At 49.5% G+C, this 21,407-nt stretch overlaps 1 protein-coding gene, 1 non-coding gene and 1 pseudogene across 3 annotated transcripts in view; all 3 read right to left on the minus strand.

Annotated features, from left to right (window-relative positions):
- The window catches only part of PIANP (PILR alpha associated neural protein), a 32,013-nt gene extending 26,234 nt beyond the window's left edge, over positions 1-5,779 (minus strand). The window contains exon 1 of the mRNA XM_084835175.1: positions 5,579-5,779. The gene's annotated coding sequence lies outside the window, so the exon portion shown is untranslated. The remainder of the gene's footprint in view (positions 1-5,578) is intronic.
- Positions 1-21,407, minus strand: part of LOC146352896 (protein CFDP2 pseudogene) — a 1,048,348-nt pseudogene that overhangs the window by 839,553 nt on the left and 187,388 nt on the right. The window lies entirely within an intron of this gene.
- Positions 15,332-15,406, minus strand: TRNAA-GGC (transfer RNA alanine (anticodon GGC)). The gene has a single exon. It is a non-coding gene; the product is annotated as a tRNA-Ala (tRNA).

Consider the following 21,407-nt stretch of genomic DNA (forward strand, 5'->3'; position numbering starts at 1 on the left):
TGCCACATGTGAGTGTCTGCGATTGGGCTGAATGGATAGAGAATATTATTTTAGCATGAGCGTGATCCCCTTTCCTTCACCCCCATCTATCCTTACTATCTTGCCTGGCAATGAAGCCATCCTGGCTGTTTCAGGAAGTATCCTAAATGGAAGTTCCGTTTAGCTACTATACCCACCAGCAACAGGCCAATCATTGATTTTTCTACTCCTTTTTAAAAACACCATCTAAACTAGTGGCTTCCCCACATATTGTGGCAATTCATTTCATGAGTTCATTTTGGGGTAACTGTATGGTGTTCTGAAATAACTGGAGGAAAGTTAGGAAATGGCTGCAAGAACAGACAAACAAAAATGATTGAGAAATATGTCTTTCAGTGAGATGTTTAATAATTAGCTCACTCTGTTTAATAACCCTTCTTTGGTGAGCTAGTGGAAGTACTTGTATTTGGTCTCTTTTGAGTCCCCAGATTAAACCTATCCAGGATCTGAGCTCAAGGAGAAATGAGGGCTGTACCTTTTGGGCTGTGTGGAGCGAGTAGCAGAGAGCATGCTTGTCCCATATATCAGAGCAGTGGCTGAGAACTTGTACGGCATAGTGGCTAACAGCACAATCCTATAAATAACTGTCTACTCAGAAGTGAGTCCCACTTAATTCAGTGAGGCTTAAGTACATGGGTTTAGGACAGCAGTCTTCGAAACTGAGCTAGGGCTCAGAAAGTCCCTAGTTTGAATCACTCCTCTGCTATGATCTCACTAGATGGCTTTAGGCAAACCACTCTCTTGACTCCCTCAGCCCCCACCCCAATCTGCGGTATGGAGATAATACTGATCTACCTTACAGGGTTGCTGTAATGATAAAATAATTTATGTGAAATGCTTTGAACACTAGTGATGCAAGAGCGCTGCCAGTTTGGTTTAACAGCCTTACAAGCTGGCTGGACAATTGATCTGACTCACTTTAGGGTGGCTCCTTGGATCCTCCCAGTTTCTAAAAGCATTTTAAGAGGGAACGTGCTCATCGTTATGAACTCCTTATAAAAGAAGATTTAGTGACGGAAGGTGTACATGCTTAAATCAACCGTCCATCTGCTTGGGCCAGAACAGTTGATACCCACCAAGACTCAACATTTCAGAGAAAACTATGAGGCAACTGAACAGTAATCCAATTCTTGCCATTTACTCATAGCTTCTAGCTGTTGGAGATTTTAGAAACACCCTGAGCTCATATTCTCTGACTGTTTAGCTAATAGCTACTGACATTCTTTTTCTCCAGATTTCTTCTTTAAGCTCCAATCCTACATGCACTTTCCTGGGAGTAAGCCCCATCGGGATTACTGGGACTTACTTCTGAGTAGACATGTATAGGATTGCAGTGGCAAGCCTTTAAAAAACAGTGTTATTTCTACCATCACAACGTTCTGTGGCAACATTTGAGTCATAGATCAAATTGAACTGCACTGAGTATTACTTTAAAACCCTCTGCCTGTCTCTCTTCAGGTGCTCAGCTGTTTTTATATTGCTAGTTATGCCAAATTAACAACTGCTTCCAGTTAACTTCACAACATTCATTATCTCATATGTCTCCATTGCACCCTCTTCCTGTCATACAGTTCAATGGGCAGATCCTAATCTTTTTAGCTTCAAGTCTTACAGAAGCTGTTCCATCTTGCTGATCATTTTTCTTGCCTTCCTCTGCACCTCCCCCCGCTTTATTCTTCAGCATCAGGCTGAGATGTGGGTGGAGGTGGATCAGCACTGTGGACACAGCACTTGGAAGTGCAAATGCACGTTTGATTCACACACTGACATTAAAATATGTGCTCTGCTTTTATTGGAATACTTACAATAAGGATCCCCACCACCATTAAGGCGTGTATTGCTTTGCAATTCCCAACACTGAATTTCATCTGCCATTTTATTGCTAAAGTCACCCAGTTGTGTAATGACCTTCCAGAAGACAGCAGTCTGCTCTGGACTTTAAAGCTTTGCCAGCTGTAAATGTTTCCACCTCAATAGCCCTCCCCTCCTTTTTTGAAGTCACTACTGAATATGTTTAACAGCACTTCCCTGATACAAATGCTTTCTCCCATCCTCCTATTTGCCCTTTCAATATGACAATTGACCATTTATTCCTACCTCATCATCATTCTAGTCCTCAACATAGCATGTCTCAACAAAGCACAGAAATAGCAGAAGACATTTTGGTGCCTGAGGCAGAAAATCAAATGGTAATAAAATGCATTATATTAACTGTCTTCTTTCTTTTAAGTACCCAAAATATGCCTAATGTTAGGGTTGACCCTGACAAAAGAAACAGGGCTTGTGCCAGCACAACACTTAAAAAAAAATCTGCTTGGATTCTCATCTTTTAAAAACTCATTACGGCTTCACAAAAAATATCTCCCCTGTGATTCCAGGATGACTTTGTTTTCTCAAGAGCCTTTGACGAAGGGCTTTGTCAAAAGCTTCTGAAAATCCAATTGCACTAAATCAACCGGGTTGCCCTGTTCTACATGCTGCCTGATATCCTCAGAGAATTCGGGTAGATCTGCGAGATGTCACTTTCCCTTATTAATCCCACAGTTGACTGTTCCCTGACATAACAATATTTATCTAGGAGTCTCATATGTTTTTCGCCTAGGTTCCTAGAATTTCTTTGCATTTCCAACAGTAAAGAGATCTTTAATCTAGTTAGTTGATAAAAACATAATGAGATCTAATATGAAGAAACACATTCAGTGGGGAAACAAAAGGTACATTTAAAAATAATAGTCAGGGGTATCATTAACCAGGATAATTTACTGGGGAGCGCGTTGGGATTTGCATTCTACATTTTGAACATTTAAATCAGGATTTTATTTTTCACTCCAGCAGAACTGTTCTCAGAGGAGACCCTACCATGAGTGAAGATGAGGTTGCTCCCTCAGCTGGCGAATGTTTGCCACCATTTAGGCTGGTAGAATGAAAGACTGTTCTGACCCACAGGGCACAGTCAACAAGGACATTCTCTTGTGCAAGCCCCATTGAATGAATGAACGCTGCACAAGGGCACTCCCATGCTCTTGCACAGCTCCTCCTATTCATTTCAGCGGGTCCTGTGCAGGACAGTGTCCTGGTTTGTTGTGCCTCATATTAATTAGTAGAGGGAAGGAGCGTGCAATTTGGATATTCTGCTTCAGATACTAAAATATTTTAGGCAGATCCTAATTGCCCTAAGCCTAGCCAGAAATCTCTTGAGTTAGATTTCAGTTGTCTCTCCTGATTTTCACATGCATGCCAGGATGTTCAAAGTCCCACAAATATAGCAACGTGGGCAGAAGGAAAACTGGCCCTGCAGTCTAGAGACTGTGGGTGGAATTCTGTACCATTGTTCTGAATCCCACACTGGCCAAGACCTGAGATGAATGGACAGTTACCCTTAATCAGGAGCAATGGTAGTATTAAAAGCCAGCTGCCGAAGTGGGTTTGCTGCAATAGATCCAGCTACTTACTGGAGAAAGGAATAGGGAATATTGAAAAATATGCTGAGGGGGCCTGAGAGAGGTGTACAAGGTTGTGAACAGTGTGGAAGTAAACAGGGACCATTTTCCCCTTCTTCCAATGACACCAATTGGCAGTAGATTCAGAACAAAGGAAAGTAATTCTTCACACAGCACATAATAAATTAACTTACAGAATTCATTACCACAAAATGGAGTGCTAACCTCTAGCTTAGATGTTTGTTTGGTTTTAAAGGGATAGAGAAATGAATGGAAGCCAGGTCCTGCAAAGGCAAGCCAAAGAGAGCATCCATGATTAGAAGCAGTATACCTCGTAGCTAGGTGCTGAAGGCAAACAGGGCATGGCTATTACATCACCCCCTGCTGTGAGCTTCCCAGGCATTTTGCTGGCCACTGTGGGAGACAATGCTGGACTAGATGGAGCCATGGTCTGATCCAGACAGGCAACTCTGAGAAGGGAATTGGAAGAGGGGGGAAATGGTCCCTTGTACAGATCTCTCTCTCTCCCCCCCCCCACACACACGCACACAGGGACTGGGAATAAAAATGCTGGTGCTATCCAAAGTGTGAGTCCTGCTGTGTTCAAAAGCTGAGCTGTGACTTTATATTGATGGTGGCTAATGTACTGTTTACAGAAATTCAACAGCATTTGCTAGCTGAGGTTGCAAAGCGAGTCTAGTGGTTTCTCACCCTACAGTGGTGACGCTGCTGCTGATGGTGAAAAGCTGCGAAATGTTAATCCTAGTCTCGCTGGGGACAGCAGTGTGATATGCAAGGGCTGACAAAATGAACCTCACTGGTATATCTACCTGTGGATCAGATGGCCTAGAATCTTAACACTCACAACCGGGAATGCCAGAGAGAAGCTGCAGTCCAGTGCACACACACTTGGAAGCATAAATCCTATTGAAATGACCGGGCTTTACTTCTGAGTAAGCATGTTTAGGATTGCAGTGTAAATCCTGGAAACCAAATGTATTTTCTTATGTTGAGGAAGGGACTGCTAAACCAAAGCAATGAGGCTACTGGGTGGCTGAATTCCCAACTGTATCCAAAAGCTCCTGAGTGTCTCAAGATTTCCCCAGATGTGTTGATGTGTGGCACATTCACTGCTTCCCTGTCTGATAGCTAGCCTGGTCTGAACCCATCGTGGGATTCCTTCTTCAACCAATGTGCAGGGGGCTCAAGTAATCACCCTCCCTCCTTGCAGTGCCTTCTTGCTCACCACAGTTATTCTTGGGCACAACAGGTCTTCGTGTATGTTACAAGAGATGGAGTTTAAGGGGCTCTTTGTAGGGCTGGGGAAGGGGTAATGGAAAGGACAAGATGAGACCGCTAAGTGCCAAATTGTCCTTCTTTACGGGACATGTTTTCCTTGATCAAACATCCTTGATTTCGGACCCTCCCTCCCCCTCCCCCCCCCACACACTACTCAGAACAGAATGTCCCTCTTCAGTCCAGCAAACCCCGTGCACCAAGCGCCCCACGGCACACGGTCAGAGCTCCCCTCCCTTGACACCTCTTCATACAAGAAGACCAAAGCGCCAAGTCCACGGGAGGCAGCCACGCAGACACTTTCACACTGAAACCCCTGGAAAAGATCTCGGACCCAACAGGACCTGAGCCCCCTTCCCACACATCTTCAGGCAGCCGCGTGGAGACCCCCGCACATCCAAGGGAATAGAGCCGCCCCACCTCCTCAGAGAGCCTCGCGAAACCGACATCGCCCCTTAGCTCCTTCCAGCTGTGCGCCCCCGCCCAGGACCCGCCGCCTCTCCGCGTCCCTCCCCCCACATCTGACCACCGCAGAAGTGTCATCGCTTCCCCAGTGCCAATATGAGCCCCCGTTTTGGAAACGTCGACCTCACGGGGATTGAGGAAGCACCGCCCCCCCCCCCCCCCGCGCTAAGCCTTCCCTGTGGGAAGCAGGAGACAGAGGAGGACCACGGAAGGGAGAGGGGCAACAGAGGCGACGGGCTGGCGAAGGGCAGCGAGCAGTCTCGCCGTCTCCGGGCAGTGGCAGGTGGGCGAGCTCAGCTTCCCTCTTCTCCGGGCGAGCCGGCGAGCCGCTAACTCACCTTCCTGGCGGGGGCCAGGGACCCCGCCGGGCTTGGAAGAGTCCGGCTGCCGCTGCTCTTCTCCCCACAGGCGTCGTCTTCCATTGCCAGGCGGGCTGGGCAGAGGGAGGCGAAGGCGGTGGCTGCGGGCCGGCTGCTCCAGCCTCGTCTTCCCCCCTCTCTCTCCGCGGCTGTCTTGTCCGTCTGTCTGCCTGCCCGTCTGGCTCGCCGGCCGCTGTTAACCCTCCGTCTGCTGACTAGTCCCTGCGCTGCACGCCACGAGAGGCCGCCCCCTCCAGCGGCAGAATTGCGCGTGGGGCGGCGGCTGCTGCTCTTGCAGCCAGCAAGGGAATGGGGGGGAAGGAAAGATGCCCTCTTGGGGCTTGGGGTGGGGCTACTCGAGCAGGGGAAAGTGCGCCGTGGGGGAGAGGAGACGAGGGGGCGCGCGCGCGTCCCCGTCCCGTCTTGCAGGGAAGGACATGTAGTAGACACAGCAGTGGACGCTCCCCTCCGCCGCTTGCAGTTATCTTAGACGGGGCGGGGTGGGGGAGATCAGCGTCCTCGGGGCGTTCCGCCTCTTCCACGTACACAGGAGCCGCAGGTCATCACCAGGGCTCAGCCGGCTCAACGACTGTTTGCTTTAAATCGAGACCAGGAGTCTTCCGCAAGCGCCTCTGGGCATATGCAGAGTGCGCCCCTCCCCCGACTCATTTGCCGCCGCGTACGTCTCCATTCCTAGGACGAAGGCTACACCCTTTCAGGGCAGAGGGCACTTGCGTATGACTGCCACCAGGCAGGCTTGAGCCCCGGGACCTCTCAGAAGGAGCTGCGTTCGTACTGCCCCCGATCTCCACCCCGCAGCCATCTGTCCCTGCAGATTTCTTTCTGTGCCCCCTCCCACCCCTCGCTCTTTTGCGTTGCTATGGAGCGAGGCGTTTCCAAGGGACGTGTGAGGCAGCACCTGTGGCCGGAGCCGCCTCAGTTCAGTCCCCAGCCGAGCCCGCCCGCAGGCTGGGGGAGAGTCGCCGTCGTCGTCCCGCCCCCGCCCCCAGGAACAGGAGGGCCGCAGCTGCGGGTGGGCGAGGCGAGGCGGGGCGCCTGCTCTGCCGTCCCTCATCCCCCTGCGCTTTCCTTCGTGGCTGGACTCGACTCTTTCATGGCTGCTGTTCCCGTCCCTCCGCAATTTGGTCCCGCCGTTATGATTCTTTTACACAACTCCCTCCACGCCCGCTTCTGAAGAATCCGCTTTCTCCCCCGTCCTCGTGGTCTCCTCCCTGGAATCGCACGTGCTTCGATTCCAGGGCGTTCTTGCTACCCCAGGGGATCCATATCAAGCCCTCCCTGCTCCCCACAGAGGCAAGCAGCCGGCTGTTCCCCGCGCTCCCTTCTGAAGCTTCGCTAGAGCGCGTGTGTGCGAGTGTCTGCAAGCGAGGCAACACGCGTGGCTAGACATCTGCCTCTGTTGTGCGCGCGCTCGCGCTGCCTGTGCCTGGGAGAATTTCGGTGTCCTGTCCTCGCCCCGCGATAAGATTGCTGTGTTTACTTGTCATTGGGTGGGGTCCAGGGTTTCAGCTGATGGGGATCTTTGGCTTGCTTTTTGAGGTTGGGGAGTCTCTGGACAACTTCACATCTCCATCTATCAGACGTTTTTACACCAAAAGACTTAGGGCCTGTTCACACATAAAGTTAACCGATGGTGGTTAACTAGCCACTCTGCGGAGTGGTTAACGCTAACAACGCCCCATGCTCCTGTCAGACGATCACACAACGTGGTTCATTTACCCACCCCCTGCCTCTCCTCCAGCCCCAGCAGCCATGTATTCCAGAGTCCCTTGCAGTGAAAAACAGTTCCTGGCCCTAGCACTCCCTCTATGGCAGCAGCCCTTCTCTGATTGGTCCGCTGGGCACAAGGGGCATCTCCCTTCTGCCACCTGCTGCCATTCCCAACCCCATGCTCACTGCCCCAATTCTGCAGCTGCAGTTTATAGCTGCTGCCTGCTCCCAGACTTGGCCTGGAAGTGTGGGCTCAGGATCGGGGCAATGTCATCCATTCCATCCCTGACCTCCCCTCCCTCCCAGTGTGATCCGTGCCATTCCCCTGGTAGCCCCCCGGTAGTGCCCATCAGTTTGCTGCTGCCTATATTGACAAAGGCCAGATCCCAATCTGCATGCCACCTACCTCCCATTCCCCCCCCCTTGCATCACCATCCACCTCCAGGAAATCCCAATGCTGCCCTCCATTCAAAACCCAGTCATGCAGCCCCGACCACTTCCCCACCCCAGGTGTAGTGCTCAGTCTCCACAAGCCCCACTGCCTCTCCTGCCACTCACCTGAGAAGTGGCTGTGGGGGCCCCAACCACTTCCCAGTTGGCACAAAGGCCATGAAGACCTGTATACCTCCCCCCTCCACTGGGCCACCAGCTGTTCTTCACTGTGGGAAGCTACTGTGTGAAAGTGCTGGTGATAAGCCGCTTCCTTCTCCCCTACCCACTCCTACATGCACCTCCACTCTCCCCACCCCCCTTTCCCATGCCTCTGCCTGCTCCCCCCCCCCACCTCATTGCCATCAGTGGAACAGCACAGGATGAAAATAAACACTTTATTGGTGCACAAAGTGGCTTCTTGGGCATGCACAATACTGGCCCTGTGGAATAATGATTAATTAGGCATATCCAAATGCTAAGTCACTACTTAGCATCAGCTTGGTGTTCGGAGTGCTTGGAAGGGTTTTCACGGGGATCTCGGGCGAGGAAGCAGGAGAAGAAGGTGTTCCATGGCACATGGGGAAGGGGCCTCTGCGGCGGGTGGAGGGGGGTTGCTCACGGTTGGGAAGAAGCCCCTTCACCCATGGGACACACGTGGGAAATGAGCCCAAATCCAGTCAGCATACTCTTCTCGCCTCAGTCTGAGTAGCATTCGAGGGTATGGGGCTGGGGGGGGGGCGCCTCCCCTCTGCCGTCGAAGGGCACCACCTCATCCGCCCCAGCCCTGGGAGGTAAGAATGGTCCTGCAGCAGCATGTTTCCCCTCAACTCGCAGATGTGCAGAATGCAGCAGACCACGATCACATCTGGCACAATGTCCTCTTCTACATCCAGAAGGGTGTGCAGGGAGCGCAGCATGCCTTCACATGCCTACAGGTGCACTCCACTGGCATTCTTGTGTGGTTCCAGTACTAGTGGAAGTTCTTCTGCTTGGCCGCCCTGGGACCACGGAAAGGCAGCATCAGCCCTGGCTGGAGTGCAGAAGCCTAGTCACTGAGAATTAGCAGGCTCACAGGCATGCCACACACCATTGTTTGTGTGTGCAGGGAGGGCTGGTGAAGAACCTACCCATGGCCAGCTTATCTGCCAAGGGGGGAATTCCAGAAGATCACCATGTTGTGGCATCTCCCAGGCACCCCTGCGTACACATCCAGAAATTGACCTTTGGCATTCACAAGCTCCTGCAGGACCAACCATGCTGTAGTAGAGCTTACAGTTGTAGTACCCATCACTCCTTTCGGGGGGCGGAATGCACACAGGGGAGACCAGGGCCACCATGGCCCACGGGAAGCCCAGGTCACGGGGGCCCCTCACATTTGTCTTCTCATCACCAACCATAATGGCATCGGACAGGTACAGCTCATTCAACATGTGCACCCTCTCCCTGAAGATCTCACAGGCAGTGGACTTCCCCACCCCAAATATGGTGCTCAGGGGCAGGTAGCCCACGTTGAAAGCAAGCTTATACAGCATCAGAGCCAGCCATCGTGTCACTTCAATTGTGTGGCACATGATGGTGTCACAGCACTGTATCACTGAGCCGATTTCCATGGTGATGACCTCAGAAGTTCCATGGGACATGCAGAAAGTGCCCCTGAAGCACACATCATCCTAGTCCTCCATATCCTGCATCTCTGTCCGGACAGTGTTGGTGTGCAGAAGGACCCAACGGCGTGTGACCCATCTCTGTGCAGGTCCTCGGTGGCTGCCATTCCCACGATGACGCCCATGCTCTTCTTCTGCAGATGCCGCCATCACCCCACCACCATCTCCCCCAGCATGTGGGAGTGAGCCTCAGCATTCAGGCCCAGAGTGGTCATGTAGAACCGTAGCATAGCTGAGATGCTTCAAGGTGGTGCAGGCTGGGCCGCATATCCGCTGCATCCATCAGCCACCATTGACCAACTTAGTCCTCTTCATCCGCACACTCCTCTGCTACAGCTTGCAGGATGACATAAAGTGCCGCTGACAGCAGTACTTGCATAGCCATGTCATCTTCCAAATGGTGCCTGCTCCAGAGACGAGAGAGGACAGAAAAAGCAGGGGGGGAGGGTGGGCGTAGGAGGGGGCAGTGCAGAGGATGGCATGAGAAAGCTGAGCCAGGCAGGGAGTGTGTGGGGTGGGACCTATGGAGGGAACTAGGAAGCATGGCCGCAAGCGAAGAAGGTAGTGTCAGGAGCGACCTAGTGGCCTCTTACAGTACACTCCAATAGCCAACTGAAGACACAGACGAAAGGATTCTTTTTAAGGCTGTAATCCTTTTACAACTTAATGACTCTTTCAGATGCTATCACCAGCGACTAAGCAATTAACAGTGGAGTAGCCTATGCTCTGGGTAGGCAGTTGGTCCCCGTTTGAAGGAGAATAACTTGAAGACCCTGAACTTATGGGCTAGGGAGAGATCCTCCCTCTTTCCCTTGGGTCCACGGGACGCGGCCGTTGCTTGCGCGCCAAACGGGTGCTATGCCTCCTTTCCGTGCCCTCCATCGCTCGTCACTCCCTGCGTCTGCGTTGAGCATCTAGCAAGCCCCCCTCCCGCACTCTCTCACTGCCCGGGTCACTAGCTATCTCAGGAATGCCGGCAGGAGGAATCTCTGCCAGCTGCTGTGCCTGTGAGGGATGAGCTGGCTCCTCTCCCACGGATTGCTGATCCTCCTCAGAATCAGAACTGCTCTGGGGTTCTATCGGCTCAGTTTCCACTCTGACAGGCAGGGAGGGAGCAGTCATGCAGCCCTGACCGTTAACTTTGCATCTTGGGGGTAGGGGTGGCGACCTTGTTGTGCTCTGCTCGAGGTGGTGGTGAATCACATGGAATCTCTGCCTAAATGCGCAGTCTAGGTTAGTGTTAAGCAGGAACACTGATGGAGGGCAGCAAGGAGAGGGGGATAGAGCGGGGAAGCATAGACAGAATAATGTTAGCTGATTTTCCCAGCTGTCACAGGGCTGCAGTCAACCCCTGCTCCCCAGCAAACCTCACTGACGTAGACAGCTGATTTGATGCCTAACCCCCATGAGCATCTGTCAAAGGGTGGCAAGGCCCCGTCTCTGGCACGCAGGTGGATCCATGCCTCATGGACAGCCAGTCAAGAGTAAGGACTGCAAAAAATCTGGGCTCCCTGTTTCTGTCCCCCGAGAACCACAACATTGTTGCTGTCCTGGTGGCCGGCTGTGGCCTTGAAAGCGCAGCTGCCATTAGTAACTTTGTTAGTCCCCTTGGGAAAGGAAGAGGGAGATAGTGAACAATAAGCAGCTTGCGTGGGGGTAGTATTCAGGGAGCGTTGTGACGTGGCAGGACTACTGGGCCCAGCCACCCTCTCCAGCCCCCTCCCCCACATCCTTCTCCGTCAGGCGACGTCTTCTTCATGGAGGACGGCAGCGAGGGACACGTTCATCTTCTGGAGCGCATTTTCTTTCTCCCACAGGACAGACAGGGTTGGGGCCACTGACAGGATACCTTGGGAAGATTGGTGGGGCATCGCCTCCATGTGCTGGCATGGGGAGGAGTGGCTGAGGAGGCGCATAAGGATACACCATGTATGGCACGGGCCCATGCTGTGAAGGCATTGCCCCTTGAATAGCTGCTGCCAGTGATTGCATGGCTTCTGTCTGGTGGTTCAAGGTAGCCACGCGTGCTGCCATAGTGTGTTCATAAACCAGGTCTGAGGTGGCCATCCCCACATGCACTGACTCGCCAGTCACATATTGCCGGAGTGCACACCTGGATGTTCTCACCCGTCACGTGCATAAACCAAACAGTGAGCAGGTGCTCGCTGGCCCATCTTCTTTCCTCCTTTATGGCCATCTTCTTGAAGAGGGTGTGGGTATGTTCACCAGAGATTTCTGTGGTGGCCACCAAAATGTGCACCACTTGCAGTGTGTCGGCTTTGCATTTAGTGTGCAGTTGGGCTGCCCGCTGGGCGCCGGTGAGAATGGGCTAGTCGTCCTCCGGGGCCAAGTAGTCCACCCGTGCTGGGCACGGCGGGCGGCGGGGAAAGTCCAGGCCATTCCTCTGGCTCCTCGTCATTGTTGTTGTTGTCCTCCTCCTCCTCTTCTGGCTGCCTATGCACGGAGGCCTCACTGCATGGGCAATGGGAAGCATGGGCTGTCTGGGGACAGGCTGCAGCTGTGCGTGGGACAGGGTGTGGTCACCCGGCCTCAACTGAGATAGCTCCGGAAGGAGTATGCACTGTAGCTCCCCCACACGCATCTGGCAGGGGTTTCCCTGTCTGGGTCAGGGACTCTATCATGCACTGATCTAAGTCAAGGATGCTGTGTTGGGTCCTCTCATGTTCCTCTTCCTCACTCGCCTGTCTCTGCACCACCGGCCACAGAGCCTGGAGTTCTTGGATGGCTTCCCCAGGTCCATCTGCATGTCTCTGGGGAAAGCAGTAAAGATGGCCTCATGGGTGGGAGTGCCCATGGCTGTGCATTACTGCGTCTGTGACCTTGTATCTGCTCGTGTGGTGAACAGAGGTGAAGAAGCAGCCGCTTTTTCAGCTGCTCTTGCCATGGACCTCTATGGAGGCTCTATTTAACTCATGCGTACATGACAGACAACACGCTATCCCACCATGGGTGCCACAACCCCTACTGCAGAGTGTGGGTTCTGAGGGTGGCTTAATCAGGAGAAATAACCCATAGTGGGTGGGAAAAACACCTCCCCACACACACGACACACTAGTCCATCATGGGCAGCTCAGGCTCCTTGCCCATCATGGCTTAGTGTTACATCTGAACCCAGCCTAAGGGTACCGTAGAGTGGAGGGAAGGAAGAAGGAATGGAGGGAAAGGTGGAATAGGTGCAGAATGCCCATGGTGGAGCTAGGACTGGACCCAAATGACCACCTAGAGAGCAGCAGGTGATGGGGAACATGACAAACAGGCCTGGCATCAGCACCAGGGCTGGCACGGACATGCTAGGACTACTGGGGCTGATACTGGTTGCCATGGCATCTTTTCATTCTTCTTCTTTTTAATCTTTTTATAGTCTGGGGTGGGCGGCTAGGCATGTACATGATTATAAATGCTCAATTTATTATTTTTAGTTTTAAAATATATTATCTCTCTCTACAACAAAATGGTGCCTTTTCCCAAATAAATGTGCTTAACATCAGGACAGCAGAAGCAAACACCATTTTATTCTTGTAGTCATTATGGTGTCATGACCTAAATGGTTTAAAATGAAAAACTGCACATACTCAAGAGTGTTTCAGGGTTGGTCTTCTGCTCTAACATATCAAGAGTGTAGAAGCAATTGTAAAGCATGGAGGGGAGAAGAGGAATATTAGTTGTGTGCTTCACAACTGAAGTAATACATATGGCTGTCTAAGGGGGGGCCCTGTAAGATCATTTGGCCCAGGGTCTAAAATTACCTAGCTGCACCACTGACAGTGCCTTTAGACTGGTAGTGGCAAGAGCCCTCGTCTGGAAATACTCTTCATCTGTTTTAAAAGGGATTAGACAAATTCCTGGAGGACAAGGCTATCAATGGCTACTAGTCATGATGGCTCTGTACACTACTTCCAGGATCAGAGGCAGCATGCCTCTGAAAACCAGTTGCTGGGGAATTGGTAGTGGTAGGGGCCTCTGCTTTTGAGGCTCCATTAGTCATCTGGTTTGCCTCTGTAGGAAACAGGATGGCTGGTCTAGATAGGCCTTTGGTCTGATCCAATAGGTTTTTCTTATGTTCTTAAGCCCCACTGAGTTCAGTGAAATTTATTTCTGAGTAAACATGCATAGGAACAGGGGTGTTGCTAGGTTCTTAAAAGATCCTTTTAACACAAAAGATCCCCATAACACAAATTTGCATATCTATCTATCTATCTATCTATCTATCTATCTATCTATCTATCTATCTATCTATCTCCATATCTGAGTCTAAGCACACCTCATATATATATATATATATATATGGAGGTGCATGTGGTGTGCTTGCACGTGTGTATAGATGGCACACATGCATAGATTACACACATGTTAGCTTTCTAAATTTTTATCTTTGCTGTTTTAAATCTGTATTTTAAACTCCTGTACTGCTGCTAGGTTTTATTGTGGTTGTATTGTTATATTGTGGTTTTAATGTTCTATATATTTTAAATTGTTTTATTGTGTGTTGTTTGGTTTTAATTTTTGTGAACCGCCCAGAGAGCTTTGGCTATTGGGCGGTATAGAAATGAAATAAATAATAATAATAATAATAATAATAATGTATAAGAGGCCATGTTTATCTCCCTATTTTCCTTGTGGACCATTGTTCTGAAAATCACAAGACAGCCTAGATTGTCCCTAAGTAAGAAACCCGCAAAGTTTCAGAAGGATAGGTGCAGCAGTTCATGTGTAAGGGGAGTTCTCCAATTTGGAGTAGGGAGTGATTTGCGTTCCTTTCCCTCCCCCCCCCCACTTCCCCAATAGGTTTTTGGTCAATTTGTATGAAAATGCACAGGTTATTAGAGGTGTCTCCCAGGCAAGAAACCTGCAAAGTTTCTGAAGGATATACATGCACGCACATTTAGAATGACTAGAATTTATTTACATTTCACCGATGTTAGCAGCAGGGGAACATGGGTGGGAAGGTGCTATTGCACTCATGTCCTGCTTGTAGGTTTCCCATGGGCATCTGGTTGGCCACTGTGTGAACAGAATGCTGGACTAGATGGACCTTGGTCTGATGCAGCATGGCTCTTATGTTCTTAAACATAAGAGTGCCTCTGAGCATATGCAGAATGCTTTTCTTTCACCACTGAGTACTTACATTCTCCCCCTACCAATTCTGTTCCCCTCCATGCAACCATCCCTCCTCTTACTACCATCCTCTAGCAACTCTTCATAAAAACAGATGTGTTGTGCGACTCTCCTCTACCTCCTCGTTATGCACAAGCTCTCAGTGTATCTTCCTCCCCATAACTTCATTTGTGCCAAGACTTCACCAGGATTCAGCCAATCAGTCTGTTTTCAAAACTAGGACTAAGCTATGGAGAAACTCTGAGCATGTACTAAGTGCCTTTCCCTCACCGCTGAAGCTAGAGTTCATTCAAACACACACACACACACACACACACACACACCAAAACATGCATAGGACTGAGCTGGAAGGGTATTCAATTATAAGAATGGAATTGGGTAAGCACAGTATTAAGCCTGCAGTACCATGCTCACAACTCAGGACATATTTCTGAGTAAACATGCAGGACATCAAGGTGCAAACCTCCCTGCAAAAGTAACTTGCGCTGGAATCCTATGCACACTTTCCTGAGGGTAAACCTCATTAAACATAATGGGACGTCTCAGTAGGCATACATAGGATTGCATGAATTAGCAATATTTATCCCCCCTCCACTTAAAAAATAAACCAAAAACTCCTATTTTTTAATTAAAGCTTTCTTTTCATAGGAACATAGGAAGCTGCCTTGTACTGAGTCAGACCCTGGGTCCATCTAGCGCAGAATTGTTGACACTGACCGGCAGCAGCGGCTCTCCAAAGTTTCAGGCCGGATTCTTTCGTAGCCCTGTCTGGAGATGCCAGGGATCGAACCTGGGACCTTCTGCATGCCAAGCAGGTGCTCTGCCACTGAGCCACAGACCTTCCTATTGCTGGGTAATGGCAACTGACAAACAAAACAGCCCCAGATTTGTTTCTCTGCAGCCATGTGAACCCACACTTCTCAAAGACTTGAGTGAGGAGGAGAAAAACCAACCGTCTTGTCTGTTTGTATAAAGTCAAATACAGTTCAGAATTTCTCTTGCTGGCCAAAGAGAATGCTCTTTAAGAATTCCCCAAGAGATGCCCTGGGTGGAAGAAAGAAGAGAAAGAACAGGATAGGAGAAGGAAGAAGAATGGTGATTGGAAATACACCGGGGGGGGGGGGCAGTAGAGAGAATTCCCTAAGCCAAGTGGCTCCTTTCAGAGAGGTAGTACTTCAGAGGAATTTAGGAGGCTGTGGAGGGTTTGCAAGGATTGCACATACTTAAATGAATTTTATGAGGTGAGGTGGCTGAGGGCTTTTTCTAGCTTTTTTAAAACTGTAGAACCTATTTAAAAGCCCCAGCAGTTTCTCGATCATGATACCACATAGTCCTAAACCTCCCTTTGGAACAATTCGAGTCCTACAGCTATTTCGTAGAAATTAAAGTGGAGGGAAAGAAAGCAGTTTGTGGAGGCTGATTGGATCCTTTGCTGTATTGAAGCTACTAAACTTCTGCAGAAGTCAAAGGTTCCAGTTTGGGGCAGTAAAATCAGATGCTGTCTGAAATACCAATATTTCACATGGAGCTCTTTCTTCCCTTCCTTTTCCCTCTTCAAAATTTCATTGCAAGCAAGCTCCCAACAGCGGGCATATAAGAGCAGAAAAGTAGGAGAGAGGTTTTTTGCACCTCAAAAAAACCCCCCTACACCAGAGATTAGGGATAATGACCTCCTAATGGTCACCTTACACACCTTCCAATTAGGATCTCTAATCCCCTGTGTGGTTTGACATCTTTTACTTTTTGTTTTAGTCTTTGAGAAAAGGAAACTTTACGTATGGCTAGCACAAAAGCCACTGGACTGAACTGTCTGAAATTTAGCAGGTTAATCAGTGAGGTTCCCAAATTCCATGAATTTATGTGGAAGCTGCAAAAAATTATAGCTCTTTACTTTGACAGATTTTCTTGAAAAACGTAAATTTTACCTGTGGCTAGTACAAAAGCCACTGGACCTGTCTGAACTTTGGCAGGCTCCATCAGCTCCATAGAGGCTGCCAAGTCTCCAAATTACATGCACATATGTGGAAGCACAAAAGACATTTAGCTCTTTGCTTTGACAGATTTTCTTGAAAATAGCCAATTTTACCTGTGACGAGCACAAAAGCCACTGGATCTAACTGCCTGAAATTGGGCTGGTTCAATTAGCTCCATGGGGGCTACCAGGTCTCCAAATTACATGTATTTACCATGCAAACTAAAAATGTTATGGCTGTTTCTGTTTTCCAATGCAAGTCAATGGGAAAAAGCGGGGGGGAAGGCAATTAGGACAGTTCAAAAGATCTGGGGCACAGCTCAAAAAACATCTGGGGCTTGAGCCCAGGTGGGCCCCTCCCGACAATGCTCCTGTATAGGAATATGCTGTTAATCATCTTAGCTAGGACATCCACCTTTTGCAAAGTTCCAAAATTGTTTTCTTCATTGATTTAATTCATATCTTCCTACTATGATTCTCTCTATATATGAGTTATTCAACTGCAAACTTTTCATTGCATTAAAACTGTTCTCTTTACAGGGCCAGGCAAAGATATTTCTCTTCTCCCAGTCATTTTAGATTGTTTGTATATGTGACCATTCAGTTTCAGGACTTGAACAGATTAGGCTTTTAATGTGACCCACTTGAGCGATTTTGTGAGCTGTCCACACAATGTCTTCACGGTCTTGCAGCTGCCCCATGATTTCTCCCCACTAGGCCTGTATTTTTCACAGTAAGGAAAATCCATTATTTTTTTCTGGCTCACCATAGTATTGCAAAGAACCACAGTTTTGGGGACCTTGCAGCATTTCTGTGGGGGCATGGTTACCACTGTGATGTTTCTGAATGGGTGTGTCCATGTAGCACAATTTCACTCCCCTTTGTGACATTTCATTTCTGGTTGGCATAGTACAAACATGGCTGTTTTTCCTTTATTTTTAATTTGATCGTGTAGTACTTGCACACCTCTGGACAGTGGAGGCTGGTGGCTCAGATGTCACTGGGGTGGTAGATCCGCTCTGGGTTTCAGTCAGAACTCTAAAGGAGCCATCCAAGGTGCGGATCCATGTTGTGCTAGGGCAGTACTGAAAATCACTGGATCCATTATTTCTCCTGTTCAGTCCATGATGGCAGATGTGATCTGATGGTGATTTTGGCAGGATGTAAAAATTATGTCCCCTTCATGGATCACTGCCTTGTTGTGACGAAGCGGCTTGCGTAACTCAGTGAAGCCATAAGCTATACCGTGCAGGGCCACCCAAGACGGACAGGTCATGGCGGAGAGTTCTGACAAAATGTGGTCCACTGGAGAAGGAAATGGCAACCCACTCCAGTATTCTTGCCAAGAAAACCCCATGGAACATATCACAAGGCTAAAAGATATGACGCTGGAAGATGAGCCCCTCAGGTCGGAAGGTGTCCAATATACTCCTGGGGAAGAGCAGAGGGTATTTCCAAGTAGCGCCAGAAAGAGTGAAGCGGCTGGGCCAAAGCCGAAAGGACACTCAGCTGCGGATGTGTCTGGTGGTGAAAAGAAAATCCGATGATGTAAAGAACAATATCGTTTAGGAACTTGGAATGTCAGATCAATGAATCAAGGTAAGCTGGAGGTGGTCAAACATGAGATGGCAAGATTGAACATTGACATCTTGGGAATCAGCGAACTAAAATGGACAGGCATGGGCGAATTTAATTCAGGTGACCATCATATCTACTATTGTGGGCAAGAATCCCTTAGAAGAAATGGAGTAGCACTCATAGTCAACAAAAGGGTGGGAAAAGCAGTACTGGGGTACAATCTTAAAAATGATAGAATGATCTCAGTAAAAATCCAAGGCAAACCATTCAACATCACAGTGATTCAAGTCTATGCCCCAACCACTGATGCCGAAGAAGCTGAGGTTGATCGGTTCTATGAAGACCTACAACATGTTCTAGAACTAACACCAAAAAAAGACGTCCTCTTCATCATAGGGGATTGGAATGCTAAAGTAGGAAGTCAAGAAATCACCGGGATAACAGGCAGGCATGGCCTTGGTGTACAAAATGAAGCAGGACAAAAGCTAATAGAGTTTTGCCAAGAGAACACGCTGATCATAGCAAACACTCTTTTCCAACAGCACAAGAGACGACTCTACACATGGACATCACCAGATGGTCAATATCGAAATCAGATTGATTATGTCCTTTGCAGCCAAAGATGGAGAAGCTCCATACAGTCAGTAAAAACAAGACCTGGAGCTGACTGTGGCTCAGATCATGAGCTGCTTCTTGCAAAATTTCGGCTTAAATTGAAGAACGTAAGGAAAACCACTAAACCATTCAGGTATTACCTCAATCATATCCCTGAGTATACATGTATATTTGAGCCTTTTGACTTCACAAACACATACTATTTTATGTTGTGTTCTCTTGCCGTTTCATCTCAAGTTCTCTTGGGACATGTACAAAACCATATTGACAAATCGCACTCTTCTAATCCATAGACTGTGCCTGGCCCTTTCTGCAGGCAGCTGCAAAACCCCCACAAAAAACAGGCTCTCTCTGTGCAGCTGATGGGCGAAGGGCCACCACTGCTGCCAACACACACTGCTTTGTTGTTACCTCAGTTGTGCCAAGGAATAAGGCAGTGTTCTTTCGGTGTTCAACTCTTTTCTTTTAGGGGACTTTAACCACTCAGGCTTTTTCAGACCTTTTCAGGTCCTTCTGTTTGTTATTATTTGAGAAAGCACAGAGCTGAGAAGAAAATTAAACCAAGGAAAAGGTCAATAAAAGAGCAATGATCCAAATGACACAAACTCTTAAAAAAGCCAAAGAGGAAAGATTCTGAAAAGATTCTGGAAAGTGTGAGGGGGAAAGTGGGCAAAAAGTTTTTCTTCTAATTGAATGAAAATTATACAGGAGGACAGTGAGGAATTTTGGCATGAGGGAGCCAGGTTGCCATTGAGGAGCGGGTGATGGTATTAAAGGCCTCCTCATATATTGTTATTTAGATGTTCACCTATTTTTTAAAATTTATTACATTTATATCCCACACCTTCTCCAAAGAGCTCAGGGCAGGTGTGCATGGTGCTTTTTCACTCATTTTGTCTTCAGAACAATCCTGTGAAGTAGGTTAGGCTGGCAGGTGGTGACTGGCCCAAGGTCACCAGTGAGTTTCATGGCCGAGTGGTGGGTAATGAGGAGGTGGAAATGGGAGATTGCAGCTTGGAGGCTTCCTCTGGGTAGGTGGGGAATACTTACATGGCAAAACTGCAGCCAACTCACTTTCAGAAGAAATAATATTTAAAAATGGTCCCTATGAAACATTATACCGCTACAGAGAAAGGTCCATCTGGCTGAGAAGGCCAGCTTGCATTCACATTGTGCCTGCTACACATGAGACAGGGGTAAGCAGCTTCTTTTGGTCTGGGGGCCAGATTGCCACCCCCAAACCAAGCTGGTGGGCCGGGTGATATCAAGGGGGTGGGACCCCCCACCCCCACGTCATCTGGCCCTGCCACAAGCACTTTTCCTTTCTTGGTGCAGAAAGCAGCATGGAGCTCTGTGCCTCTCGCTGCACAGAGACAGGGACTTGGCCAAGGCTTGACGCAGCTGGCCCCTGCAAGTGCCGACCCAGTTAGGCGCCTCCTTCCTGTGCTGCTTGCAGCCCAAGTGCTGGCCAAGTCAGGCGCCTCCTTCCTGCACCGCTCTAGTCTCAGCTGGGGCAAGAGTGGCAGCAGAAGGGACTTGGCAGTGCTTCTAGGACCAGCTCCGGCAAACAACTGCTGAGTGGGGCACAGCACCTTACAGGGGAATCCCCACATTCTCTCCAGTCTCAATCCTGCCAGTGCCAGTTGAGCGAGCTTGCACATTGTGCTGCCCTCCATGGGGAAGGGGCATGCCGCCTGAAGCTAGAGTTCCTTTGCCTACACCACGCTTTCCCACATCGGGCTGCTGTGGTGCAGGCAAAGCAGCAAAGCATCCCTGGCCTGGGCAGCAGCTAGAGGGCTCCAGCCACCGCCTGGGTGGGAATGCTTTGCGCACTCCATGCCTTCCCACATCAGGAGGACACGGAGTGGGTGAAGTGTCCCCAGCGCAGGCAGTGGCTGGAGCGCTCCAGCCACCGCCTGGGTGAGGGCGGCTTCACCCTGTCTGCCCTCAATAGGGAGGGTGCGATGCTACCATGACTGAGGCAGTGGCTGGAGCACTCCTTCAGCTGCCTTGGTTGTGGTGGCTTTGTTGTACTGAGCTTTCCCCAGCCAGGGGAAGCCCGCATGCAGCACGGCCAGTCCCTGGCCAAAACACCCACAGGAGCCACAGCCCCTGATGTCATCTGTCCAGAAAGTGCCAGGTGGGGAGGTATTGGCCCCACACCCAAAAAGTGTTCCCCACCCTTGCTCTGAAGGGGTGAGGAAAAGGCCACAGGTGAAGACAGCTGCAAGGAGCACAGGGAGGCAGCCAGTCAGGGGAGAAGGGCAGAGGCAGCCTGAAGTGGATGGTGAGGCTGCCTGGCTTTATCTGACTAATGAAAAGCAGCAAGCATGTCGGGGAATGTGAGAGCAGTGGTTCGATGGAGAGATAAAAGCTGAGATGAAGGCAGCTGGAGAAGCAGGCTTGGGAGGGAGGATGGATGTGGGAGAACAAACAAGGCAGGGCTGCTCTCCTACTTGCCAGGAACAGGAAGTGCAAATGTTCATTGGGTGTAAAATTCATTGACTTGAAAAGGTGATGTTGCACATCCATCTGGAAGAGGGTGGAGGGTACTGCTGTGTGTCAGCCACTCCAAACAGATAAAAAGCACTATGTGACCCGTGAAAAGTGGATTTTAAAGATACAGTACACTCGGCTTTTCTTGCTTCTTGCGTCCCTGACGGACCAAAGCCGATTCCAT

This window comes from Heloderma suspectum, chromosome 2 (assembly GCF_057233095.1).
Source record: "Heloderma suspectum isolate Gila_16-S chromosome 2, 16-S_ref, whole genome shotgun sequence".
NCBI lineage: Eukaryota > Metazoa > Chordata > Lepidosauria > Squamata > Helodermatidae > Heloderma > Heloderma suspectum.